Genomic DNA, 21,330 nt, shown 5'->3' with positions numbered 1-21,330 from the left:
AAAATATTTGCAAAGATGCACTCTGAAGTTTCAACAAGTATTAAGAAAAAAAAACCCCAAGTTTTGTAGTGTATTTTCGTTGATGATTGTTCCTGATTCCCACATGACAAAAATTGTATATAAAGAGTAACTTGGAAACCAGGTCTGATGAGCCCTAATGGTGTTATCAACTTTAAAAGGAAATCTGAACAAAAGCTTTGAAATTCACTGCAGGAGTTAGCTTTCTGATAGTAACTTCTTTTGATTTCAGAAGAAAATCATGAGCTTGGGAAATTAAGTTCATGTCTATGAAAATAGGTAATTTTTATTTAATGAGGGCAGCTCTTAACAATGCATGATCATCTTAATGAAATCCAAGAACAATTCCTGAACATCAAATTTTGAAAAAAATGTGAGCAGGAATGGAAAAAAAAAATTCTTTGTAATAGTATGATTTATGTTCACTGCATTAAGTACTACTACATGGTTATCTTTTAAAAAGCTGGAGGTCACCAAAAGATAAAAGCTCAGGTGTTTTGCATCCCGACTAGAAGTGCAGCAGGAGGGCCAGGAGACCTCCATGGATGGATAAGGAGCTGCTGAGAAAAATTCACAGGAAAAAAGAGGCTTATAAAAGGTGGAAACAAGAACAGGTGGCCTGGGATGAATACAGGGATGTTGTCCCGGAAGTTAAGGACCAAGTTAGGAAAGCTAAGGCCCAATTGGAGCTAAACTTGGCAAGGGATGTTAAAGACAATAGGAAGGGATTTTATAGGTATGTAGTGGCTGCAAAACAGACTAGGGACAATGTAGGACCCTCCGGAAACTTTCGGAGAACTGGCTACACAGGACTTGGAGAAGGCTGAGGTTCTGAATGGCTGCTTTGCCTCGGTCTTCATTGGCAAAGGCTCTGACCGCAGTACCCAAGTCTTGGAAGGCGGACGCAGGGACTGTGAAAACCTAGACCTTGGGCCCACTGTACATGAGAATCTGGTTTGAGACCATCTTAAGAACCTGAATGTACACATGTGACCTGATGAAATCCATCCGCGGGTCCTGAAGGAGCTGGCGAATGAAGTTGCAAAGCCATTGGCCATCACAGTTGAAAAATCATGGCAGTCAGGTGAAGTTCCTGATGACTGGAAAAATTAAAATATAACCCCCATTTTCAAGAAGGGGAAAATGGATGACCTGGGGAATTACAGACCAGTCAGTCTCACTTCTGTGCCTGGCAAAATCTGGGAGCAGATTCTCTTGGAAGGCATGCTAGGGCACATGAAAAAGAGCAAGGTGCTTGGTGACAGCCAGCATGGCTTTACTAGGGGAAAATCCTGCCTGACCAATTTGGTGGCCTTCTATGACGGGGCTACAAAAGTGATGAACAGGGGTGGAGCAGTTGACGTCTTCTACCTGGAGTTGTGCAAAGCGTTCAACACTGTCCCACATGACATCCTAGTCTCTAAATTGGAGTGTCATGAATTTGATAGGTGGACCACTTGGTGGATAAAGAACTGGCTGGATGGTCGCACTCAAAGAGTTGTGGTCAATGGTTCAATGTCTGGCTGCAGATCAGTAATGAGTGGTGTCCCTCAGGGATCGGTGCTGGGATCAGTCTTGTTTAATATCTTTGTCGCTGACATGGACAATAGAATTGAGTGTGCCGTCAGCAAGTTTGCCGATGACACCAAGCTGTATGGTTCTGTTGATATGCTAGAGGGAAAGAATGCCATTCACAGTGACCTTGACACACTTGTGAGGTGGGCTGATGCCAATGTCATGAAGTTTAACCATGCCAATTGCAAGGTCCTATACCTGGGTTGGAGCAATCCCAGGCACAGCTACAGGTTGGGCAAAAAGGAAATTCATGGCAGTCCTGCGGAGAAGGACTTGGGGGTGTTGGGCGATGAGAAAATGAACATGAGCCAGCAGTGTGCGCTTACAGCCCAGAAAGCCAACCGTATCCTGGGCTGCATCAAAAGGAGCGTGACCAGCAGGTCAAAGGAGGTAATCTTGCCCATCTACTCTGCTCTCGTGAGACCTCACTTGGAGTACTGGGTTCAGTTCTGGTGTCCTCAACATAACAAGGACATGGAACTGTTGGAACAAGTCCAGAGGAGGGCCACGAGGATGATTAGGGGACTGGAGCACCTCCCATATGAAGACAGGCTGAGAAAGTTGAGGCTGTTCAGCCTAGAGAAGAGAAGGCTGCATGGAAACCTCCTAGCAGCCTTCCAGTATCTGAAGGGGGCCTACAGGGATGCTGGGGAGGGACTATTCATAAGGGACTGTAGTGATAGGACAAGGGGTAATGGGTTGAAACTTAAACAGCAGAGGTTTAGATTGTATATAAGGAAGAAATTCTTTACTGTTAGGCTGGTGAGGTACTGGAATGGTTGCCCAGGGAGGTAGTGAATGCTCCATCCCTGGCAGTGTTCAAGACCAGGTTTGATGAAGCCTTGGGTGATATGGTTTAGTGTGAGGTGTCCCTGCCCATGGCAGGGAGGTTGGAACTAGGTGATCTTGAGGTCCTTTCCAATCCTAACTATTCTATGATCCTATGATTCTATGATTCTATGATGGTCTTTTGTGCAGCAGGCAGGGGCTGGCTAGAAACTTTGTATGAGCTGAGTTACCCTAATACAAAGAAAAAACAAATATTAAAATTAATATTGCAATAACTTGTCAAATTATTTAAGGCAGCTTCATGATTTTTCACATTTGCAATTTGTTGCATGCAGAGCCATAGCTCCCAGAGAATCAAATGCACCCACATCCAGGCAGACATATGTACCACAGCGAATAAACAAAGCACAAAGAGTGCACCCTGTTGCTTATTTATAAACATAAGGATTAGATACAGACTTATATCTGCATCCTAACTATTCTATGATTCTATGATTCTATGATTGTCAGGTACTTAAGTTCTCAAGTTTTGTTTTAAATCTTTAGGCAGTTTCATTAACTTGTGCTTTTCTGCTGCTCTGTGCTTTAAATAGACCATATGCAAAACATACAGAGCTGCTACTGGTGCTTGAGGATGAATCCTATTCACTATTGCATTTTCTCTAAGCTTTAAAAAAAAAGCTGTTGACACAGTTTAGCAAAAACACTTAGTCTCTTAGATATCATTCTGCTTCTGAATAATCTTTTTTGTGTGCAGATCAAAAGGAAAGCTTTCATCAAAGATCTTGAATTGGACCTAATCAGTGCAGGAGTTCCATAAGCTTCAGTCCAAGACCTTTTCATTTTCCCTGTGTGAAGATCAATTAGATCATAAGCTTTCCAGAACAAACATCAGATTCTTTCAGTGTTTGCTGTACTAAACAATGCAAAGCACCACAGTTTTGGCTTCAAGAAAACAAACTGTAATTGACATGTTTGTCTCAGAGTATGGAAAGATCAAAAACAGTGAAATACTTTCACAGCTCAACTATGCAAATTGCATTGAGACTAAACTAGCCAGAGTTAATCCTGTGGATCAGAATGAATACATAGGTGTTAGATTATCCTCTAAAACGTCACTTGGTTTATTTTCAGTGTTACATAGGCCAAAAATGTTGTCTGTTCTTTGCTTTTAAAAAGGTGGAACATTTTTTCTTTTTTTTTTTTTTTTCCTTCAGGTGGCATAGGGTTTTTTTTCTTTTTCTCTTTTTTTTTCTTTTTTTTAGCATAAGTGGACAGGAAATGTTTAAGGAAAAGGATGTTATACCAGCGTTCTGCTAAATGAGATGATATCTTTGGGAAGACTACATATTTTATGTTTTCCCCTAAAGCACAAAATTCTTATTAACCATGTATGATGAGGCACTGTGTGGCTGGAATACTTACTGTAAATAATATCAATTGCACATTTGAAAAACTTATCCAAAAGTTATTTGAAGCCAGCAGGGATCTTTCCATTGATTTTAAAGGGCTTTGAAATAGGTCTTTAGCCTTGTTTTCTATTCATGAATCATTCAGAAGCCAATCTTGATGTCTAGTTACTTGTGGTTACTTGTGAGTATTGAACAAATAGTTTGGACAAACAGCTTCTGGTCTAAAGGCTGTTTCCAAAATGTTAATTTGTTCAATATTCATGATATGCGATTAGTCATATACATCATCATGATATTACTTCTACCGAATTGAAGGACTGAAATTATATCAGCTATAGCATATATCTATGTACCTTCTTTTAATGGAGCAGCTTATTGTGGTAGTATATGAATGAATAGTGAATAATAAATGTTGAATAGTGAATAATGAATAGTAAATAATTTATGTACTCTGGCAAGATTTTTAAAACAAATATTCACTCATACAAATAGCTGTGAAACTCCTGGAATGGAGAACATTTTCACAAATGTATAGAAGCTGCAACAGAATCTGGAATAAACTGAATAATACGGGATAACATATATGATTATATTTTTAATGAAAAGCAAACTATTTTGTTTGCAAAACCAGGTCTGCAGTATAAAAGAAGAGGAAGGAAACTACATTATTGATAGGAAAACTGGCAAAGGGCTTTTTTGGCTTCATTGCTTTCCTTTTCACCCAGCAGCACTTTGGACCTAAGAGAGTAATGTTCCGTATTTTATTCTTCATATATTCTGAGTTAAATGCATCCTCTGATTCAGTATTTTAGTACCCAAGCTATTGCTCGGTAGCTTGAGAGAATCAAAACAAATGCTATGACAAAACAAAACAAAAAAAATCCTTTAAACTACGTTTCTTTTGAGTCAATTGCATCACAAAGTATAAGCATCTCTCAGTGTCTTATTTATTCGTCATCATATCCTTGGTGTTAGTTTCTTTTACATCTTTTACATTCATAGTTGCTTTTAATGTTTACTTTCTTTTCTAATTATACCTTAGAATATGTTTTTATTTTTCTTCTTTTTTATCATAGTTTCTTGGATAATTTAATTATATTTTAACTCTTTAATTTTCACTCTATTTTCTTTTTCTTCATTAATTTTTTATTAATTCCTTTGTAGCATTTAGTCAACACCAGCCTTTTGCATTTTCTTTTATTTCTCAGCATATTCTTCATATTTTCAGATACCACTCGCTTGTATTCAGCTCTTCTCTTTACCTGTCAAATCCCTTTCCTCATTACATTTCCTTCTTATTTATCAACCAAGTTCCTCTTGCAAAAAGCTGGCAAATGATTTTGATGTAAACCGAACACTTATACTGCACAATGTACAGTATTATACATATTTTTATACATACACAGTATTGTAAGCATACAGTTATACACAATTACTACCTTGTAATGCACAACATATTATGAATTACAGGTTTCTAATGCTCACAGATTTTTTTCTACCCTTTTCTGCTACAAATCTTCTTTTCTCATGTTGGCTGATCCAGGAGTAATATTTAATAAATTCTGCCTGGCACCTTCTGACTCATAAGGTATTATTTTTCCTAACACTTATGTCACTTCTAACATAAACTCAGAAAACCTGCTCCACATATAACTTCAGATTCGTGTTCTATCATAATCTGACAATTAGAACAAAGAAAGATAAATTAGAACAGAATGACTCAGAACTAATCCTGAAGTCCATTCAGTTGCTGGCTTAGTGAGAAAACACTGATGTGGATTTAGAAATATTTGATGTTTCAAAGCATCATACTTAAATCCTATCCATTAGACATAATTAAATCTCATTAGTAATGTGACAATACAAAATACCTTCTAAGTCTCCAGTTTGTATGTGTCACAGACAGTGTGTGATGAGCTGACCACAACCCCCATTCAACATCCCCCTGCACTGCTGGTAGGGAGGAGGCAGAGTATTCAAGTGTAAAGCTCAGCCTGGGAAGAAGGGAGGAGTGGGAAGAAGGTATTTTAAGATTTAGTTTTTATTTCTCATTACCCTGCTCTAATTTTAAGTGGTAATAAATTAAACTAATTTCCCCAAGTAGAGTCTGTTTGCCCATAATGGTAGTTGATGAGTGATCTCTCCCTGTCCTTTATCTCAGCCCTTGAGCCTTTCTTTCTATTTCCTCTCTTCAGCTGATGAGAGCAGTGATAGAGTGGGCTTTGCTGAACAACTGATATCCAGCTGGGGTCAACCCGCCAAAGCTCTAGATCAATGAAAAAAGAAATAAAAGCCAAACAAACAACACCAAAAATCCTAAAATAGGAACTTGTTGCCCATTTTTAAAATTCTTACATTTAAACACGACAAAACTTAAGCACAATCAAGTTTGTAATTTTTTTTTTCCTCTTAATTGTGATTCCTAGTAGTGGCTGAAAATGGTAATGAGTTAAAGGCTTCTTCAAAGATGATCTTTGATTTTTTTTTAAACAGCAGCATTTTTTTCTATAACGTGTGTTGAAGTTTACCTGTACCTATCAGAAGATGCACTTTAAACTTTCAAATAGGTTCTTTTTCTCCTTATATTTTAGGAAGAAATTACTCCGAATAGAGAGTAGAAATTTCACCAGGTTGTTTTCCTGTGATACAGATTCTTTGTACATTTGTATCCCAGGTAAAGGAATGTTTAGAGCTGCACTGCTCAGTATGACGTCAGGAGAAATTTCTTTCCTCACTGGGGACAAGCCTTCTTGAAATTTCTTATTGATTAAAGGTTTGAAAAATATTACCCACAAGAAAAAAATAAAAGTACTCATACTAATCATCACAAACATGAAAAAACCTGAGAGGAGTCTTCGAACACATGAAATCTGATGAAGAGGAGGAAGAGGATAACTGGTTTTCCAGGTATCAATCTTTAAGATTACAGCAAAAAGCAAAGTGCTGACATTGTAGTAAACCAAATATATTTCTATTGGTAGGGACAGAAAACCACAGGGAGAACAGATTTCTTGGGAAAACTGAAGTTTTCTCATGAATAGCCACAATAAGGTAATTTCTAAAGCAGTCCTAAAGAAATATCTGCCAGGAATGTTATAGGCATATTAAGCCTTCATTAGGTGAGAAGAAGTAGATGAAGATGCCCTCTCAGAAGTTCTTTCACAAAACTTTTTCTGTGATTCTATAACAGACAAGTCTGATTCTTCAGGACTGAAGCTCATGTAACAGATCCCTTGTCAGTTTACATTATCAGTTCAGAGCAGGAAAATATTGTAACTGTGTGAGCATGGTATAACTGTTCAACCTGTTTTCCGAGATAGGCTCTTTGCTGCCTTGGTTTAGGAAGAGCCCCCTGGCACCACACTACGTAGTTCAGGTATTATGTAGACAAGCATTTGTTATGCCAATATGGATATAAATGGGATACATTTTCCTTTTTAACCTCCAACTAATCATCTAAGGATTTATAAACAACAAAGAGAAATAGGCACAGAGTGTATGATTCATCTGACCTACTTTAGGTATCTATTTGAGCAAGCCAATTCTGTCCTTAAAGCACCTATTAATCTCCGAAAGTGGGACTAGGATTGCTATCTCAAATGAAAATACCTTAAATGTGATTCCCATCCATTTTTCCTAACTTATGATGGTAAGGGTGATATGAGTACAATATGAAGGAGAATAAATGATATAGTTATAGATAGGACTTTTGTCTCCTGATAGACCTGATGGACAAAGTAACTACCCTCACAGAGAGGGGATTTATTTCAGGCCTGTAATGCAGTTTGAGAAGGACTGATTCAGAGCTACATCTTTCTGGAACTTCAGAACATTTTATATAAAGTTCGAGCTCCTTGCTCATGTTTTTTTTAATCTTTTCGTCATACACCTACAAGTTTCACAGATAAAACATGAACAATTCTCAGTCTGGATCATGCTAAAACCTAAAAATCTCAAGAGACTGTTCCACTATAGAGCCATTGCAACATCATGACTGCAACAGATGACCTCATGAATCGAAGTCTTCAGGACGTAGCAGAATTGGATCCCTAATCATCTCTAAAACTGGAAAAGTATTTCACATTGGCCATACAAAATTAATAAAATTAAATTAGTAAATCCACTAAGAAGAACACTAATGACAATATGCAAAAAAAAAGACTAAGAACATTACAAAAAATGTAAATTTTATGCCATCAGCAGTTTAAAGGACATAATTTCCATGTACCAGCTGCACATAGAGTGAAGCAGAGGTCACTGGAATCTAAAGAACTTCAGCATATGCTTACAATTGAGCTACAGGACTACTTTAGAAGAGAAGTTGAAAAATATAATAAGTTTAAATGTAAAAATGTACATTAAATCTAATAAAAAATCCAAAGCAACAAAACCCAAAAGACTCTACTGCCTATTTTAGTGCATAGTATAGAAAAATAAACTGTGATTCCATTTAAGATTATAGATGTCATAGAATCATAGAATCATAGAACAGTTAGTGTTGGAAGGGACCTTAAGATCATCCAGTTCCAACCTCCCTGCCATGAGCAGGGACACCTCACATGAAAGCACGTCACCCAAGGCTTCGTCCAACCTGGTCATGAACACTGCCAGGGATGGAGCATTCACAACCTCCCTGGGCAAACCCATTCCAGTGCCTCACCACCCTAACAGTAAAGAATTTCCTCTTTATAGCCAATCTAAACTTCCCCTGTTTAAGTTTTAACCCACTACCCCTTGCCCTACAACTACAGTCCCTAATGAAGGGTCCACCCCAGCATCCCTATAGCCCCCCTTCAGATACTGGAAGGCTGCTATGAGGTCTCCATGCAGCCTTCTCCTCCAGGAGAACAGCCCCAGCTTTCTCAGCCTATCTTTATATGGGATGTGCTCCAGTCCCCTAATCATCCTCATGGTCCTCCTAAGGACTTGTTCTAACAGTTCCATATTATTTTTATGCTGAGGACACCAGAACTGAACACAATACTCCAAGTGAGGTCTCACGAGAGCAGAGTAGAGGGGCAGGATCACCTCCTTCGACCTGCTGGTCATGCTCCTTTTGATGCAGCCCAGGATACGGTTGGCTTTTTGGGCTGTGAGTGCACACTGCTGGCTCATATTAATTTTCTCATTGACTAACACCCCAAGTCCTTCTCCGCAGGACTGCCATGAATTTCCTTTTTGCCCAACCTGTAGCTGTGCCTGGGATTACTCCGACCCAGCTGTAGGACCTTGCACTTGGCATGGTTAAACTTCATGAGGTTGGCATCAGCCCACCTCACAAGCATGTCAAGGTCCCTCTGAATGGCATTCCTTCCCTCCAGCTTATCAACCAAACCACACAGCTTGGTGTCATCGTCAAACTTGCTGAGGGCACACTCAATCCCACTGTCCATGTCACTGACAAAGATGTTGAACAAGACCGGTGCCAACACCAATCCCTGAGGGACATCACTAGTTACTGATCTCCAGCCGGGCATTAAGCCATTGACCACAAATCTGCGTGCAGCCATCCAGCCAGTTCTTTATCCACTGAGTTGTTCACCTATCAAACTGATGTCTCTCCAATTTGAAGACAAGGATGTTGTGTGGGACAGAGTCGAATGCTTTGCACAAGTCCAGGTAGATGACATCAAGTGCTCCACCCCTGTCCATCACTTTTGTAGCCCCGTCATAGAAGGCCACCAAATTGGTCAGGCAGGATTTTCCCCTAGTAAAGCCATGCTGGCTGTCACCAAGCACCTTGCTCTTTTTCATGTGCCCTAGCATGCCTTCCAAGAGAATCTGCTCCCAGATTTTGCCAGGCACAGAAGTGAGACTGACTGGTCTGTAATTCCCCAAGTCACCCATTTTCCCCTTCTTGAAAATGGGGGTTATATTTTAATTTTTCCAGTCATCAGGAACTTCACCTGACTGCCATGATTTTTCAACTATGATGGCCAGTGGCTTAGCAACTTCATTTTCTAGCTCCTTCAGGACTCGCGGATGGATTTCATCAGGTCACATGTGTACATTCAGGTTCTTAAGATGGTCTCGAACCAGATTCTCATGTACAGTGGGCCCAAGGTCTAGGTTTTCACAGTCCCTGCGTCCGCCTTCCAAGACTTGGGTATTGCGGTCAGAGCTTTTGCCAGTGAAGACCGGGACAAAGAAGCCATTCAGAACCTCAGCTTCCTCCAAATCCAGGGCAGCCAGTTCTCCTGATAGCTTCCAGAGAGGACCTACGCTGTTCCTAGTCTGTTTTTTATTTACTACATACCTATAAAATCCCTTCCTGTTATCCTTAACATCCCAGGCTAAGTTTAATACTAATTGGGCCTTAGCTTTCCTAACTTGATTCCTAGCTTCCTGGACAACATCCCTGTATTCTTCCCAGTCTGCCTGTCATTGCTTCCACTTTTATAATCCTCCTTTTTCCTTCAAATTTTCCTCAGCAGCTCCTTATCCTTCCATGGAGGTCTCCTGGCCCTCCTGCCGCACTTCCTTCTAGTCGGGAGGCAACACTCTTGAGGTTGTAGCAGGTGATCCTTGAATTTCAACCAACAGTCTTGGGCCCCCCTGCCTTCTAGGTCTATATTCCATGGAACTTTACTAAGCAGGTTCCTGAGGAGGCCAAAGTCTGCTCTCTTGAAGTCCCAGGGCAGTGAGCTTGCTGTACGTTCTTCTCACTCTCCTGAGGATCTCAAATTCGACCGTCTCATGATAGCTGTAATCAAGGCTGCCCTGGAGAGTTACATTTTCCAATCAGCCCCTTCCCTGTTGGTAGGCATGAAGTCAAGCAGGGCACCTCTCCTTGTTGGCTCCTTGTCATGGTTTGAGCATGTTTTGAGGGTGTTTGTGTTCAAGGTTTTTTTCCAGGCCAGGTGGAGGAGGGGAGTCCGGGAGGAAGAAGAGACAGGACACCTGATCCAGGCTAGGCAATGAGGTATTCCATACCATAGCACGTGATGCCCAGGATGCATACTGGGAAAGAGAAAGCTGGAGGGGGTGAGCTCTAGAGGGAAAATGGAGGAGGGAGCACGCGGTGCTCGCCAGGCAGGGTGGAGTGAGTTATGGGTCGGTGGCTGGTGAGGTGTTGTATTCTTTTCACTTGCTGTTTGCTGTACTCATTATTATTTGTAGTAGTAAATGGCAGTAGGGGTTTTGTGTTATGCCTTAGCAATTAAACCGTTCTTATCTCAATCCGTGGGGGCTACATTCTTTGGATTCTCCTTCCTAACTCTCTGGGAGTAGGGGGACTTGGTTTAAACCAGGACACTCCTCTATTGCTTGCAGAAGGAAGTTGTCTTCCACACAATCGAGGAACCTCCTGTGTTGCTTGTGCTAGGCCGTACTGTCCCTCCAACAGATATCAGGATGGTTGAAGTCCCCCATTAATTCCACCTGTAAAGAGATCAGTGGGCAGTTCCATATATTACAAGTACTGAAATCATTCAGTATGTTCAGTATGAACCGGATCCTGAAGCTGTTGCCGTTTCAGCACCTTCTTCAACCAAAACATTTGATTATAGAAATGGTTGCTTTGCCCGTCTGTTGATTGAATAGATGCCGGTGGGGAATTTTCATCCCCAATATTACGCAATTTTGCTCTGTGCATTTTTCATAAAGCTTTAGAGAATTTCTGTGCCAGTAACTTCAAAATATTACTTACTTGATTAAAGATTATTAAAGTTAACTTAAACATGGAGTTGTATCCAGTGTGGGATTTCAAGCACAAAAAATTTTTTTAGTATATAAAGTACATCTATAAGTATATAAACAGCAGAATGATGACTAGGAAAATGTGGGCCTGCTATTGCGTGGGACAAGGTGTCTGGTGACACAGTGTGTAGAAAAGGCTGATATACTGGCAGCCTTCTTTGCTGAAGCCTTCGTTAGTAAGTCTGTTCTTTGGAAAGCCAATGCCAGAATAAAGAATGAAACTCTTGAGCAGGACTTGTCTAGATCCAATTTAATTCCATGATCTTACCCAGCTGACAAATCTCATTTTATTTCATATATATATCACAAATAGTAGTAGAGGCACTGAAAAACAAGGTACCCTAAAGAAAATTTTACAGTCAGTGATCCTAATATTTTAATTTGTGTCTGTGCAGAAACCCTATTATGATTGACATGATAAAGGTCCTAGGTTTTTAACTTAGCAGAGGAACTTTCTCACAACAAATATGTAAGTTGTAATTAACTTGCTATTATCTTTATGTCAAAATATTAAAGCAAAGCTTATGTCTTCACTAAAACCTTTTGAGACTTACAGATAGATAATATAGATATTTTAAATCAAATTAACCCTATATTCTACAAAAAGTAGCAACAATTGAATTCTTGTATCTTTAGAACACATTTTGAAATAAGTTAATTCTAAACTGAAAAACAACATCTACATTGTGCCTTCAGTTTCTGGGGAAAGTATTTTCCATGGCATCATAAAATACAAGCATGAAAGCTAAATCTCATTTTAAATCTTCATAGCTGACTATTCATTGAACCAATTGATTACTAAGGTATAAATATCATAGCTTTAGTGGACACCTGGTGTCCTGCCACACCAATCCACCATGGTCAAACCACTACAGGGAGAAGCTTCCTATGAACTTATTGAAGATTATTTTATTTTCTTCCTTTGATGGTGTCATGGTTTGAGCATGTTTTGAGGGTGTTTTTGTTCAAGGTTTTTTCCAGCCATGTGGAGGAGGGGAGTCCGGGAGGAAGGAGAGACAGGACACCTGACCCAGGCTAGGCAATGAGGTATTCCATACCATAGCACGTGATGCCCAGGATGCATACTGGGAAAGAGAAGGCTGGAGGGGTGAGCTGGAGAAAAATGGAGGAGGGAGCACATGGTGCTCGGCCGGGCAGGGTGGAGTGAGTTATGGGTCGGTGGCTGGTGGGGTGTTGTATTCTTTTCACTTGCTGCTTGCTGTATCATTATTATTTGTAGTAGTAAATGGCAGTAGGGGTTTTGTGTTATGCCTTAGCAATTAAACCGTTCTTATCTCAATCCGTGGGGGCTACATTCTTTGGATTCTCCTTCCTAACTCTCTGGGAGTTGGGGGACTTGGTTTAAACCACGACAGATGGTCTTCATCTTTGTGAATTTTGTTTACAAACCTGCTGATGTAGATGGCCAAATGATGCCCTTTTCCTGTAGTTCTCTACCTCATTACTTGTATTCCTCTTCCATGTTTTATCTCCAGACTACAGCATCTGTAGCTTAGGAGATGGATGGTTTGCCAATTCTGTGTTTGTAAAACACCTATCATGTCAGAGTCCTAACACTGCACAGACAAGATCTGAACTATCAGCTAACTCCTAACATATATAGAATCATAGAATCATAGATTAGTTAGGGTTGGAAAGTACCTTAAGATCACCTAGTTCCAACCCCCCTGCCATGGGCAAGGTCACCTCACACAAAAGCATGTCACTTCCAGGCTTTGTCCAACCTGGCCTTGAACACCACCAGGGATGGAACATTCACAACTTCCATGGGCAACCCATTCCAGTGACTGATCATCCTTACAGTAAAGAACATCCTCTTTATATCCAATCTAAACTTTCCCTGTTTAAGTTTTAACCCACTACCCCTTGTCCTGTCACTACAGTCCGTAATGAATAGTCCATCCACAGCATCTCTATAGACCCCCTCCAGACACTGGAAGGCTGCTATGAGGTTTCCATGCAGCCTTCTCTTCTCCAGGCTGAACAGCCCCAACTTTCTCAGCCTGTCTTCATATGGGATGTGCTCCAGTCCCCTGATCATCCTCGTAGCCCTCCTCTAGACTTGTTCTAACAGTTCCACATCCTTTTTCTGTTGAGGACACCAGAACTGCGCACAATACTCCAAGTGAGGTCTCATGAGAGCAGAGTAGAGGGGCAGGATCACCTCCTTTGACCTGCTGGTCACTCTCGTTTTGATGCAGCCCAGGATATGGTTGGCTTTCTGGGCTGCAAGCACACACTGCCAGCTCATGTTCATTTTCTCATCAAGCAGCACCCTCACGTCCTTCTCTGCAGGGGTGTTCTGAATTTTTTCTTTTCCCAACCTGTATCTGTGCCTGGGATTGCTTTGACTCGGGTGTAGGACTTTGCACTTGGTATGGTTAAACTTCATGAGGTTGGCATCAGCCCACCTCACAAGTGTGTCAAGGTCCCTCTGGATGGCATTCCTTCCCTCCAGTGTATCAGCTGAACCACGCAGCTTGTTGTCATCAACAAACTTGCTGAGGGCACACTCAATCCCACCATCTGTGTCTCCGATAAAGATGTTGAACAAGACCGGTGCCAACACTGAGGGACACCACTCTTTACTGGTCTCCAGCCAGACATTGAACCTTTGACCACAGCTCTTTGCATGCGGCCATCCAAACAGTTCTTTATCCACTGAGTGGCCCACTTATCAAACTGATGTCTCTCCAATTTAGAGACAAGGATATATCTGAAGGAAAACAAAAGAATAAGCATAAATCTCTACTCTTCCTAATCTGTTTGGCAACTGGGAGACAAGAGACATTGTAGCTTTTCCTACAAATCTCATTGAAACCTCAGAAACATTGCTGCTGTGTATGGGCAGATCTGGATTAAAAGGGTTTAAATGGATTTTTTACAGTTAAACATACAAAACCATACATCTGTGCTCGAGTGACATGGTGTTATAGGCTGTAGGGGGAAGCTTGCATTATTTTCTCTAAATTGAAATCCAGACACTTCCTTGTCTGATGTGACTCAAACTTCGAAAAAGTATTAAAATACTAAGTAATTATATTGAGTGTAACAGTACCCTTCACACCTGTTAAAAATCCAGTTCCCAGAAGGACAGCTACCTATTGAATGATGCTGTTCCACATTTTCTGCAATTTTACATGATCTGTAGTAGAACTGAAATAAGAGCCCAATGTCTTGATGGCAATATAAATACTTCTAAAGTACCTGGGAAAGGCTATGTTCTCTGCAGTTTTCTAGTCTTGACTCCTAAGTACTTTAAGTATTTTAAGAGTCCAGGTTTATATTCATACAGATCAAAACACTGCTTTTCTGGGCCTTTCTTAAGTTCTGATTTCACACACTCCTCTTGCCCATGTGTAATCTCTATGTTCTAGATAGTCTAAAAGTAATTCTCAGGTGGCAACTTCTAAGGTAAGGATCTATGCCTTAATTTCTGGATCTTCTGTATAAATTTGTCCTCAATTATCATGACTATTCTTATGTGGGCTCTTCGACTTTGTGTATGCTATTAAAGCATACTTATATTCCAATAAGCAATCTGTAAAAAATTTATAATTGGATTCTCAGTGTGTTGTCTCTCATTAGCTCTGTCTTAAGTGTACTCTGTTGACAAGTTTTTTAAAAAAACAAAAACCTATTCTGACAGTCAACCTTGCAAATTCGTCCTTAGATCTGCAAGTCAAATTCTGACACTATTTAGATTCTACAAGTGGAGCATTTTTAATAATGTCTTGATTATTTGTGAGCAGAAAAATACGCTCAAAAAAAAACAACCAACCAAAACCCAGAACAACAATGACAAAAAAAACCCTAGTTCATATTATCACAGCTTTATAAGTACTGGAGTGCAGTGCTAAGAAGAATAAATCAGTAAATTTCCAATCAGTGTAATAACCACATCTCCACATAAATAAGTGTAAATCAAACTAACTACATGGAGAGATGCAACATTTAAATGTAAAAGAGTTGCAATTTTAAGCATACTATTTCAGATAGAAAATTTAGACATTTGTTCATGTTCACTATGAAATTAACAATTTTTATATGACTGCTGTGTACCTCACCTACATAACAAAATACCTTACGACAGTGTAGAAAATCCTATTTTTTTCAGTAACTATTTGAAAGAATATGTATGTGTGGGAAAGGGATTAATAGTAAAAAATGTTACTTTATCATATATAAGGAAGGCAGAGAAAGAGATAGTATTTTTACTCCAGTTTTGAACTTCTTTCTGTCTTTTAAAGTGCCAGCTCCTGCTAAGAAACTCTAAGTAAAAACATCCATCCTCTTGCAGTCTTCAGTGCAGCTGGGTCTGAACCAACTCCAAGAACAACTCAAAGCAGTAAAAAAGCTGAGCTACCTCAGCTGTTTCCTGTGGGGACTCCTGTGGTTGTTAACAACTGGATGGAGCTCTGTGTATTTTAGTACATTCTCCTTCCTATGTTTGATTCAAACATATCTCTCACATGCCTCACACCAAGGAATGTGGTAACACATTAGCTGTAAGGTCATTTGTCCAACAGAATTTTGTATTGTTAAAAGAATCTCCCTGAGCTGCTTCTATTTTGTTTTCTTTCAGATATGTGCTGCATTGTTAAGAAATGTTATTTTCATGGATTTTTTTATTTGTTTTTTAACTAAGATGTATAAGCATTCAGTATGTTTCTTTCTACACCATATATACAGGACGACAACCATTCTCAGTGTCCCTAAAATACCTGGAAATTGAATCTAATGTTATCATTGTGTTTATCCATATAGTTTCTTCTGTTCTTTTGTAGTGATTTATATTACCGTATGAACTATGAATTAATACTTTAGTCCCTCCTGTATTTATTGCCATTCTTTCAAGTGAGGTATGTTTTCAGATGAGATTTTCATTAAGGTTTTGGGTTGTACTAAACACTTCTATTGTAAGCACTGATAGAGTGGTTTGGGGGGAATGTTATACATTAATCTGTTTTTTTCCGATTAGCTTCTGAGATTTTTTTAAGGAAGTTTTTATTTTTGTTTTGTTTTTTTTTTTTTGTTACTATGGTGCTATCTGTTGCGCTGTCGATTAAATGTCCATTTATTAATTTTTATAGCATGAATTAATTTTTCTGTGATTTTTTATATTTTTTTAGTGGAGATGAACTGTACTTAATTAAAATTTCCTTTTAATTTGTCTCTTCATTTGCATATTAATGCTGTGATTGAAAATATTTTTTTTTTCACATTGTACAGAAAAGAGAGTTTAAATTATATTTATTTACTATTTTGTGATTACAAGCCTATATTTACATGGCACTTGCTTTGATTTCATGTACTCTGCCAATGCCAAAATGAACTTCATTGGCAGTACCTGGTAATAGCAGAGGCCATAATTTCTTCTTATTAATGACATTTCCTCCTTCTCTCCTAAAATGAACCAAAGTAAACCAAAAAATCTCTCTGGATGAAAAGCAGGCTGCACTGAAATATCAAAATGGCTGCTAATTTTAGGAGTCATAATTTTGTCTTTGTTTCTTGTCATCCCGTTTTATATTATTATTCCAAAAGGACCTAATACAAAGTCAGCAGAAATCAGTGTAAAGATTCCTGCTGATATAATTTGGCTCACAAAGTTCAGTACTGTTTTGTGGATGCCATTTAATATTTTCCTAAGATCTTAGCCAAGGAAATGTATGGAGGAGACAAAATATCTTCGTGTATGTGCACTGAAGTTTGCATCCTAAACCTTAGGATACGGGTTTATTTGATCATAAAATATGAACTGACTGTAAGTGAAATGCAATCACATCCATGAGAATCTGGTAACTGCTGAACAATATAACCTAACTTGATTTTAGGGGGAAGTAGAAAATTCTGCTGTACTCAAAAGTACAATTGTGATGTCCTTTAAATAGAAGGAATATTAGTACCCACACTGGATTTGGACAGACAATTAAAAATTAACACTCTGCCTCTTACGAAAGTACCATGGGGCTTTTAACAACCAAAAGTTGTCACAAGCTGGCTTTTATGTGTGCTCTGAAAGCAAAGACAGTCTGGCTTTGATAGCATATTAATTTTGCATAGCACTGATCTTCATGTTGGGTGTTTATTTAAAAGTATTTTCAGCTTTAATTTTCAGAGAACTGGGATTAAGAAGTGATTGTACCTCTTGCTGAGGGTTATTTGTGCTCCCAGGTACACCACTGAAATTAAATCTATATGAATACTGGAGAACCTTTTAACTGGTATTACAAGATCAGATTACTGTTACTAATACTCCAATTGATATGTGTTTCTTGTTCTTTAGCTCTTTTCCACGTGCCTTCTTTTCTTTTTCATACTCAGTAGGCAATTTAATCCCCAAGTAGTTCAACCCCTTGATCTTTAATACAAACACCTCTCCTTCTCCCTAGGAAAACAGTATTTTCTTAAGTAGACTTCAGAAAAATTCTACTTCTTTCTGTCTTCAAGTCCCTGGGAGCTTTGCACCCACAGGGCTTTCCTATGGAAGTATAATATATATGCAAGCACACTGAAGTTGTGAAACACTCTTTCCATAACAGGAGCTTTTTACATTTTTATATGATGAAAGTGCTGTGTCACTAGCATGAAATAGAAATGCATGTGACAAGGACTTTGTGAACTTTCCAACATACAAACTCTTCGGATGAATTCTGAGATGTGTTTTGATTAATGGAGTCTGATGATTACGCATCATTAAAGCAGCAGAGAGGTTGCATAATTAATAAATAGGGCAGATGACATTTCAGCTGTACAGCTGACTCAAGCAGGTTGCTCATCTGTTATGCTATGTGGGATCTTTAGCACCATGCTGCAAGACATAAGTGGTGGTGGAATCCTATAATGGACACAGAAAATAATATATGATTCAACCACTAAATTTTACAGGCACTTTATCAGCTGATAGCACAGAAACTGGGTAGCAGTTCAAAAAAGAAGCCTGACAAGCACAAATGCTCATGTGAAAATTCTTCACTAAGCACATCTGAAAGGTGGAATTACACAGAGTGTTTTCCTTTGCACATAGACACTTTAATGAGTACCTGAGTGCTGCCTCAGCAATTGTGTTTCAATGCAAGTTTTCCCCATTTCCTTCTGCTTCTTTGTTCATTTGGGATTTTTTCTTTCCCCTTGTTTTCCTAAAGTGGATAATTTGTCTTGTAGTACTCCTAACTGAACTGCCAAATATGTTATAGCAGAAGCCCATAGCAGTTGTATCAATTTCAGACTCAAATGGGTAGATTGTTCTTGATCTTTAGTTGAGGCTTACTGAGAAGTTTATGGAAGGGAGGAGAAAGTTTGAAAGATAATATCGATAAATAGGTTAATTAGGAATCTGTGACTGAGTTTCTTAAAGTTCTTAAATGAGTTTAACTCCTATAATTAGACTTTCCCCTTTACTCAAAATGGATACTGTCCATAAAAGTTATATATGGTTGTGTACAAAAACTGAATGAAAGAATATGTTTTTCCTTATGATCTTGGGTCCAGTGATTACAACTGATCAAGGCCCTCACACATACTTAATAGACAAAAACTCAGAATTCCCACTGAATGCAAAAGGATGTGCACACTTACAAATGAATAAAAAATCTGTTAAGATCAAAACCTGATGTACTATTCCATCCTTTTCTTTTGCATTATTATGAGCAAGTTTTAACCTTATGTGCTATAAGTTGACCAAGAATACTTTTGATGCTAAATATGCTGGTGTAATCCAAAAGTTTTCTGATCTTTTGTTTTTGCACGCAACGCACACCCAGACAAATATACAAAGTATTCCTTGGAGCTGGTCAAAAATTTCCAGATAAAATGTTGTTTCTGTAACAGTGTTCTTTTAAAGAAGAAAAAAAAAGTCATAACAATTTAATTTTAATTGTGGTTTTAAAGTTTTTATAGGAAACATTAAACCAGTATTATCCAAACAGTTATAGAAATGTTCAAGTTTCTCTTTTTCTAAAGGGAAATCAGTAATAATCCTGTGAATTATGTCAGTAATATTTTTATTATTTTTTCTTCAAAACTTTGTGGAATATTTGAAGACATTATTAAATGCTCTTTTGAGTCCTGCCTTACATAAACGTAAAAGTCTGTGTAGTAAGATATCTTTCCTGCATTCCTATTTCTTCTTACCTCTTCTTTTGCTTATATCTAGGTCTGCCATTTTTCCTATTATTCCTTGTGAATCCTAGTCTTCATAAACCATCAATGAGGTTACTCTTGCAAAGTACTATATTACTTTAGGGTGTAGACATTTTGATCTAGCAAATCATTACTCATATTGGCTGGTTTACTCATATGAGAATACCAAATGAAGTCGATTCCGATTTTTTTTTGTGATAATAAATTAACATAGGTATTAATATTTATTAAATCAATCCTCACTTTTAACAGTTATAGACAAATCTGCAACAGGCTTGCATTCTATAGTAACAGTGGTTTTCTGTCAAACTGTTTTATCGCCCTTTCAGTTCACAAAACTTTAGTGCCAACTCCCAAGAGAAAGCCTTCAGCAAAGTAAAGACCCTTCAGAGCACAGCTAGGTACAGAATACAAGAATTATAAAACTTTCATAAACATCAGAAGGTATTGTAATGAGCAGCACAGTAGCTGAGCCTGGAAACCAGCCATTTATTCTTTATGGTTGGGTAAATTGCATTAAATTTTAAAAAAATGTAATGATATTTTATATTAAATAATATTTTAATAATCTGGGACACTGACAATTCATGGGATTTCACCCTCCTGTTTTATCTTTCCATCCTTTCCTTCATAGTTAGATTTTGATTTTACCATACATAGCCAAAACTCTATTCCTTTTTCTGTTAGACATACACACTTCCCTGCACACTCTTCTATAATACCAGCACCCTGAATTTAATCTGTCAGATGTAAGTTTTTTTACCAGTGTGACTTGATTGACCACAGTGGAGTTTCCATAATCTCAGACAACTGGGTAGAAGATCAGAGTGAACTTCAGCAACTTTACAATTATTTAACTGGAGTTTTCTGTTGCATGAAAGCTAAAGCTCCTAAAATAAAACAACTACCTCTACATGCACTAAGGAAGCAAAGCCAAACAACAGAAGAAAATCAATATGTTGGAAAATAAAAATTAAATCTGAAAGTGAATAATTAAACAATCAGACCTGAAAGCAATATAAAGAAATTCTATATTTCTCTATAGATAAATAACACGCAGAAAGTGTTACAAAAGTATTTAATATTTAAACGTTAATCAGTATGTAGTCTAATATACGTTACTTGTGAAGCTATAGTTAGCCATGTTAACAGAAAAACTGCCCTTCTGAGGCAGACTGTATTGTTCATCTTCCCTCTTTTCTTCTTTCTCCACTATCCATACCTGCTTAAGATCATTCTTTGCAATATGACTTAAACTTGCATCCATCTTTTCTGTTGCTGTTCACACTTTCTGTAGTCAAATAATGGTGAGCACAGGTAATATATTATTTATTTATTGAGCATTGTGCACACTGGGAGGCAAATTAATATTCTGTCCCTATCACTCACTGCTAGGCATTGCATGCATTTGGAACACATTACCACATTAGACTAGTTGCAAGGCTTTAAATTAGATTTGTGACTTGAAACTTTGAATAAGAAAACTAGTAGAACACAAAATGAAGCAGAGAGAAAATTAGATTAATTATCTACAACATTTGAGTGAACTGTCGCTGATGCACTGTGTTGTAGAAAGCTATTTTTGTACTACAAACATGCCTTAATTTTGCCTACATTATGGTAGCTACTTGAATGGTTGTGAAAACATATTTATTTACAGTTTTTAATATCT

The sequence above is a fragment of the Melopsittacus undulatus genome, chromosome 2, assembly GCF_012275295.1.
Source record: "Melopsittacus undulatus isolate bMelUnd1 chromosome 2, bMelUnd1.mat.Z, whole genome shotgun sequence".
NCBI classification, from domain to species: domain Eukaryota; kingdom Metazoa; phylum Chordata; class Aves; order Psittaciformes; family Psittaculidae; genus Melopsittacus; species Melopsittacus undulatus.
This window is presented reverse-complemented; position numbering follows the sequence as displayed.